We start from the raw sequence: 6,844 nt of genomic DNA, 5'->3' as shown, positions 1-6,844 counted from the left end.
ACACTGCCCTTGTAATATAATTTTTGTTTTTCTTTGTTTTTCCCGCTTGTAGCTGCTTTGTAGCTCCTGTATACCTCCCCCCCTCCTAGTCTGAGTCCTCCCGGACGACTATGAAGTGTCTGTGGGTGAAGCATTGTAGTTGTTTTGGTCATAAGTTCCCAATGCAATTGTAGAGCGACGATACAACATTCTTTCCAATAAAGCTGCTCTTTGTTTGATTGAAGGATTGGTGGTCGGGTTTTGGGTTGGTCTTGGCACTTCGGTAGTAGAATCAGTAGATGGATTCTTCGTTACCTTGTTGTCTTTTTTCACAATCCAAATCTGCTTCCGCTTTGCTTGTGCTTGCCACAAACTCTTTGCGACCCAAACCTGCTTTGTTCTGTGTGTTGATTTCCTCGCCTTGAAATACCTAGGAGTTTCCGTTGATTGTCTTGAAGGGAGTTCCTGTTTATAAATCTTTGGGATCCAAATTTGCTGGCTGTAGCTTTGTGCTGTCATGAACTTCTTTGGAATCCAGATCTGTTTCACTTCCTTGATTGTCGGGGATCACTCTGTTGTCTGGTATTGAAGACTCTGTTTGTTTTTTCTGGCACCACCTTTTTTGGTCTCCATACCAATGTTGACTCCGTTTTATCCCAAGTTTGAGCTGTTATATTATTGCTTGTCTTCCTTATCCACTGTTGAGAATTCCTCGTCGAAGAGTACTCCGGTTGTATAGAAACTTTTGGTTGCCATTGCTTCTTCTTTTCCTCTGTTTGTTGTTTGCCCTTGTCCGTGGATTCTTCCTTTGGAGTTGGCTCTGCTCCTTTGGTGAACTTAACTGATTGACTTTCACCTTCGTATTTGATAAGCACTGATTTAGAACTCCAGTCAATCATTGCATTGTATTTCTTCTGCCATGGTTGTCCTAGCAATAATGGATGTTGTGTAGCTTGGTCTTCAACCACGTAAAACATATGAGGATACACATATTGGTTAATCTGTATATGTAAAACTGTGCATCCGACAGTTTTGATTGCATTCTCAGAGTAACTCTTTAACTCTTGCTTGGCAGTTTGTAGTTTAGTGTCATTTGTCAATTGTCTATACAAACTGAGTGAAAGTAGGTTAGCTTGAGCTCCTGAATCCAATAGTGCTCTGGCTTTGATTTGGTTGGTTCCTACTTTGCATTCAATGATGGGTTCTTCTTTGTCATTATCCATTTCTGTTATACTAACTGCGTTTATTCGCATTGCTCCTTCATTGCGCTGTTTCTGACGCAGTAGTCTTCTTTTCTCCATTCTTTCCTTCGCCTCGGCTTGCGCTTCCTCCACAATCTTTTTCTTTTTCTGGACACGCAGCTTTTCTTGATGTATTTTGAGAAGCATGTCTTGTGTTAGCGGCAACAGATACTTTTTCACTCTGCATCTACTAATCCAATTGGGCATTTCTTCTCCGTCTAATGTAGCAAGCTTGACGGCTCCACTTGGTGATAGATCTTTAATCACCAGAGGTCCCATCCCTCGCTTTTTAAGCTTCTTAGCATGCTGTTTCAGAGTGTAAACTAGGACATAGTCCCCAACTTTAAACTCTTTAGTCCGCACATGCTTATCAAAAAATTCCTTTTGTCGCCTTTTTTGAGCGTAGATAGAAGCTACTGCTTTTAGGCGAAGCTCATCTAGCTTTTCTAGGTCATCTATTCTATCAGAGAGCTCGTGCCCTGTCCACTCTAGATCCTTAGCCACCCTTAAGGTTGAAATCAAGAATTCTATCGGTAAGATAGCATTTAGCCCAAAAACCATGTTATATGGGGTCGTTCCTATGGATGTTTTATACGCCACCCTATATGCCCATAATGTTGAATGCAACTTTTGGTCCCAGTCAGTTCTCGACTTAGATACAATCTTCGTGAGGACCGTGCATATGGTTTTGTTTGTTGCTTCAGCTTGTCCGTTTGCTTGTGGATGATACGGGGCTGATTTCCTATGGATTACCATGAATTCATCTAGAAGGATCTCTATCACTTCATTTATGAAATGTGTGCCTCGATCACTCACAATTTCTATTGGCAATCCATATCGTACAAAGACGTATTCATACAGAAATTGTGCCGTGGTCCTGGCATCTGCTTTTTGAGTTGCCTTTGCTTCGACCCACTTTGTTAGATAGTCTGTAGCCACAATGATGTATTGTGTATGAGTCTTATATGCAGGAGGTGAAATGGGTCCGACATAATCAATGCCCCATTTTGCAAAAGCTCTTGCCCCCATCATTGGTCTAAGCGGCATATCATCTCTTTTAAGTGGTACTTTGGTCCGCTGACAGTCATCACACCGTTTAACGTATTCCTCAGCGTCCATATGTAATGTTGGCCACCATATTCTTGCGGCTAAGACAAGTTTTGCTGTCTTATCACCTGAGAAATGGCCTCCACCTACTCCTCCATGAGCTTGCTCCAGGATTATCACATACTCAGACTCTGATGCGCAAATCCTAAGCTGGTTGTCTTTACCTCTCTTATAGAGTTGATCTCCTATTAAAGCGTAATCTCTAGCTTCTGTCTCTACAGATTTCTGACGAGCTTTTGACGTTCCTTCTGGGAAAGTTCTATTTGTGAGATATTCAACAATATACTGACTCCATTCTGGAGCGATCATTATCTGATATAATGTCGAATACTCAGCTGGCGGTTTTGATGAACATACAATACATACAGTGACATATTCATGTACGCTTTCTTTCATTCCTGGCCAATAGACTCCCAATTGTAACAAATTCCTATATGTGTTCCTTCTTGAACAATGAAATGCACATTCTGAACATGTGCTTCGCGCAGATATATACTATATTCCTCAGGATTGATGCATAGTCGTAAAACATGATCATTTCCCAATTGATACAACCTTCCTGCAATCAATTGAAGATTCTTGGATTGCTGAATAGCAATATGTTTCAGGTTGTATTTCTTCTATCGAACTCTCCTCCATAGGTTAATAGGTCAACGACATTTTGAGACCACTTAGGTATCATTTCTATGTTGAACAAGTACGCGTCTGGCATGTCGTCATCTACTCCTATAGGGTCTTCTCCATTCGTCAATCGCGAAAGATGATCAGCTCTAAGATGTGTTTTTCCTTTCTTTACTACTACCGTGAAGTCGAATTCCAGTAAGATAATGAACCATCTCACTATTCTCCCGGTATTGCATGGTTTATTCACTAGGTAGAGCAAGGCTTGGTGATCCGTAAAAAACACAAACTTGTTGGCTAGAAGATAATGCCGAAATTTCTTCACAGCATATATCATTCCTAATCCCTCTCGCTCTGTTGTGGTGTAATTCTTCTCTGCATGGTTGAGCTGTCGACTGGCGTAACAGATAGGAAAATCCATGTTTCCTTCTTCTGGCTGAGCCAGAATGCATCCTATTGCATATGCCGAAGCATCTATGTGCACATGGAATATCTTCTCCCAATCTGGTGATTTCAAGACTGGAGCGGTAATGAGTGCCTCTTTCAATTTCTTGAATGATTCCTCACATTCCTCTGTCCATTCAAAGTTCACTATTAGCCTGTAAAGTGGTTGGCCTATTATAGCGTACATGTAAATGAATCGTCTATAATATCCACAATGTCCCATAAAGCTCTGTACTTGTTTCGCATTGGTTGGTCTAGGCATATCCACTATAACTTTTATCTTCTCTAAATCCGTGGATATTCCGTTTTGTGAGACAATATGTCCCAGAATTCTGCCCTGTCGGACCATAAACACACATTTCTCAGGATTGAGACAAATGCGATATGTCCTACATTTCTCAAATACTTTTCTTAGGTGTTCTAGATGCTCATCTCTCAGTAGAGAATGTACACATAAGTCATCCATGTAGATTTCTAGAAACAGCCTTAAGTATTCTTTGAAAGCATGCGTCATCAGCCTCTGGAAGGTTGCGGGAGCATTGGTTAGACCAAAAGGCATAACCCGATAAGCATAAATTCCCCACTCCGTTGCAAAAGCTGTTTTATGTTGATCTTCCAGTGCTATGGCTAGCTGGTTATATCCTGAAAAACCATCAAGAAAGGAGTATGCTGTTTTCCCTGATACACGCTCTAGAACATGATCAGTTATCGGCAGGGGATAATTGTCCCTGATTGTTGCAGCATTCACTTTCTTTAGGTTGACACACACTCGGAGTTTTCCGTTCTTCTTAGGTACTACCACAATCGGAGATACCCAATCAGTGTGTTCAATCTCGTATATGAATTCAGCTTCCATTAGCTTATCTATCTCTTCCTTGATTCGCTTAGCAAACGTATCATTATATGTGTATGGTCTCTGTCTGCTAGGCTTTGCGTCTTGTTTCAGTGGGATTGTGTGTTGGCATATCGATGGGTCAACTCCCTTTAAGTCCTTATAAGACCATGCAAACACATCCCTATACTCTCTGAGAAGACTCAAAAGTCTCTCTTCCTCGCCTGGAGACAAATCTGTGGCTATGTATACCGGTCTAGGTGGCTCACCTGGAGCTGCTAAATCAACTTTTTTTGCATCCTCCGGTCCGTCATAAGATTCGTTCTCCTTCCTCTCTCGAATAGGTGGGGTTAATATCACCTTCCTATCCTCTATTGTGAATTTCCTATAGTGAGAGGGAACATCCATGTTTTCCTTGATTTTGGCGTTTTTGTCCTCTCCACTCTCAATTTCTGTAGTCCAAACTTCTTTCAGAGTTTTCTTGAGCTCTCTGTACTTGTTTCTACGTTCTAGCTTGGACTCCGTGTGTTCTCTGTTGCGCTTGTTCTTTTCTGATTTTTCTGTTTCAGTTTTCGTTCCATTATTTTGAACTTGATTTCTTGAGCCTCTTTTGTCTTTTCGTAAGCTCTTTTGATCACTGCCTCTCATTCTTCCAGAAATCTTATCCTTAACACAATCTTCAGCCTTTACTAGCATTAGGAATTGATTTTTTCCTCTTATTCTAGGCATCGGATTGGTTCTAACCCCTTTTGTTTTTTTCTTTGCTCTATAGTGTTTCTGGCGTTGTTTAGTTTGGTTCGGAAAATCATAAAATCGGACATCCGTTATAGTTTCTTCGTTTCCGCTTGAATTGTCCGTTGACTCGTTGTCTGCTTCATTTCCCCACTCAGGATGATCGGGAATGTCGTGAAACACCTCTTCTTCATCTTCCTTTTCCAGTGTATCGTTCTTTTCAGTTTCTTTTTTGAGTACAGTTCTCAACATGAAATACGGAACCACGTCGTACCCGTCCTTGTCGCAAAATTTCGTTGTGGGACCATCCGGAATTGCACAAACATCTAGGGTTGCTAGAATGTGTGTCCACTCTAATGGTTCAAACGTGTCCTCTGGAAAGGGTTCTCCTACATAAGTTTCGTCTTCGATAGCCCTTTCTAAAACACATTCTTCTCGTTTCAGACTTCCACATTTCGAAGCTCCACACATCCATAACTCCTTGGGTTTACCTAACCAAGCTGGAAATTCGGATCCCGCCAAAGTAGCTGAATCAAACTCCTCTACCGGTGTTCGGTTCACATCTTTGTAGCTATGGTCTTTCAGGTTCACACGTGTAGTGGTTTCCATATTTCTCAGGTATATGTGATCGTAGCCCCAATCCTGGACCATTTTCAACTGTCTCATGAATGGTCTTCCCAGTATGATATCATAGTTATTCTCCTTGCCAAAATCGACAATAGCGAAAAGTATGTTCGTATTCAATGCCGCAAGAAGTCACTACAACTTTCTCTAATAACCCCATAGGTTTCTCCATGTGTCCATCTGCTAATTGGAGTTTCAACCTAGTCTTCCTTATTGCTGGTTTCCCCCATTTTTTCCAGATTTCTTTTGTAGCAATGGCTACCCCAGCTCCGCTGTCTAGTATTGCCATTGTGTTCACTCCTTGGAATTCAACTGGTAAGGTTGTATTCCCCTCTTCACCTTCGCAATACTCTCCGACCTTGTTTAAGGGTACAGGCTTAGCGTTCTTTTGTGGCTTGCTCAGCTCCTCAATGCTCTCTTGCAATCTCGATGTTGGATCTTTTATCCCGAATTTCTCCAAGCATTTTCCTACAGTGGTCCACATATGTGGTCTTAGCCTCAAAAGCTCAGCTAAAGTGATAGTGCATGTCACTGGTGTTGACAAAATCTCTATCAATCCTTGCGAGTCCATGACTTTTTCTGATGAGATTTTTCGTGAGGGAAGTGCTCTAATCTCGGATTTTGCTTCATACTCTCCTAAGTATGAAGGTAAGGTTTTCAGTGAATGAGGTTTGCTCTCCATTGTTCTAACAGAGCCCCCATCTCCCCAGTAAGATTGCAGATCCAAGTCCACTTGAGATCCTGCCTCAAATTCCACTATGGGAGGATTCCTGATGTCCTTTTCCCAATTTGTCTGATTAGCTTGGCAACTTAGCTCGTTTGCAAAGTTTGCCTCTCTCACTTGTTTCCAAAATTCATTGTAATCCTCATCTTTTCCGTAAATCCTCTGTATGACTGGATGAAAACTCTCTATCTCCTGATCGGTTGTGTTCAATACTATGCGGTCATCCTTTTGTGTATCTTCAGGCTTTTGTGCACTGGGAGTCTTTTCAGCTACCCGTGAAACGATAGTCTCTTGCTGAATTGGGTTTTCCTTTCCACAATTCATTGTTTCTTTTGGTGGTTCTAATAAGGCTTGTGCAGTCTCGATCATTCTCTGGCACATTTCAAGTCTCTGCTTTTCCAATTCCATGTTTGGGTATGTCATCCACCTCTGTTCTTGTGTTTGGTTGTTCCTTAACCTAGCTTCGTAAGCTCTCATCAGTGCGTCCAATGGTTCGTGTACCTTGTCTACTAGCACTGATCCCCCGGAGCTTAAGCTCGT

This window comes from Adiantum capillus-veneris, chromosome 5 (assembly GCF_014529385.1).
Source record: "Adiantum capillus-veneris isolate H3 chromosome 5, ASM1452938v2, whole genome shotgun sequence".
In the NCBI taxonomy this organism is placed as follows: Eukaryota; Viridiplantae; Streptophyta; class Polypodiopsida; order Polypodiales; family Pteridaceae; genus Adiantum; species Adiantum capillus-veneris.
This window is presented reverse-complemented; position numbering follows the sequence as displayed.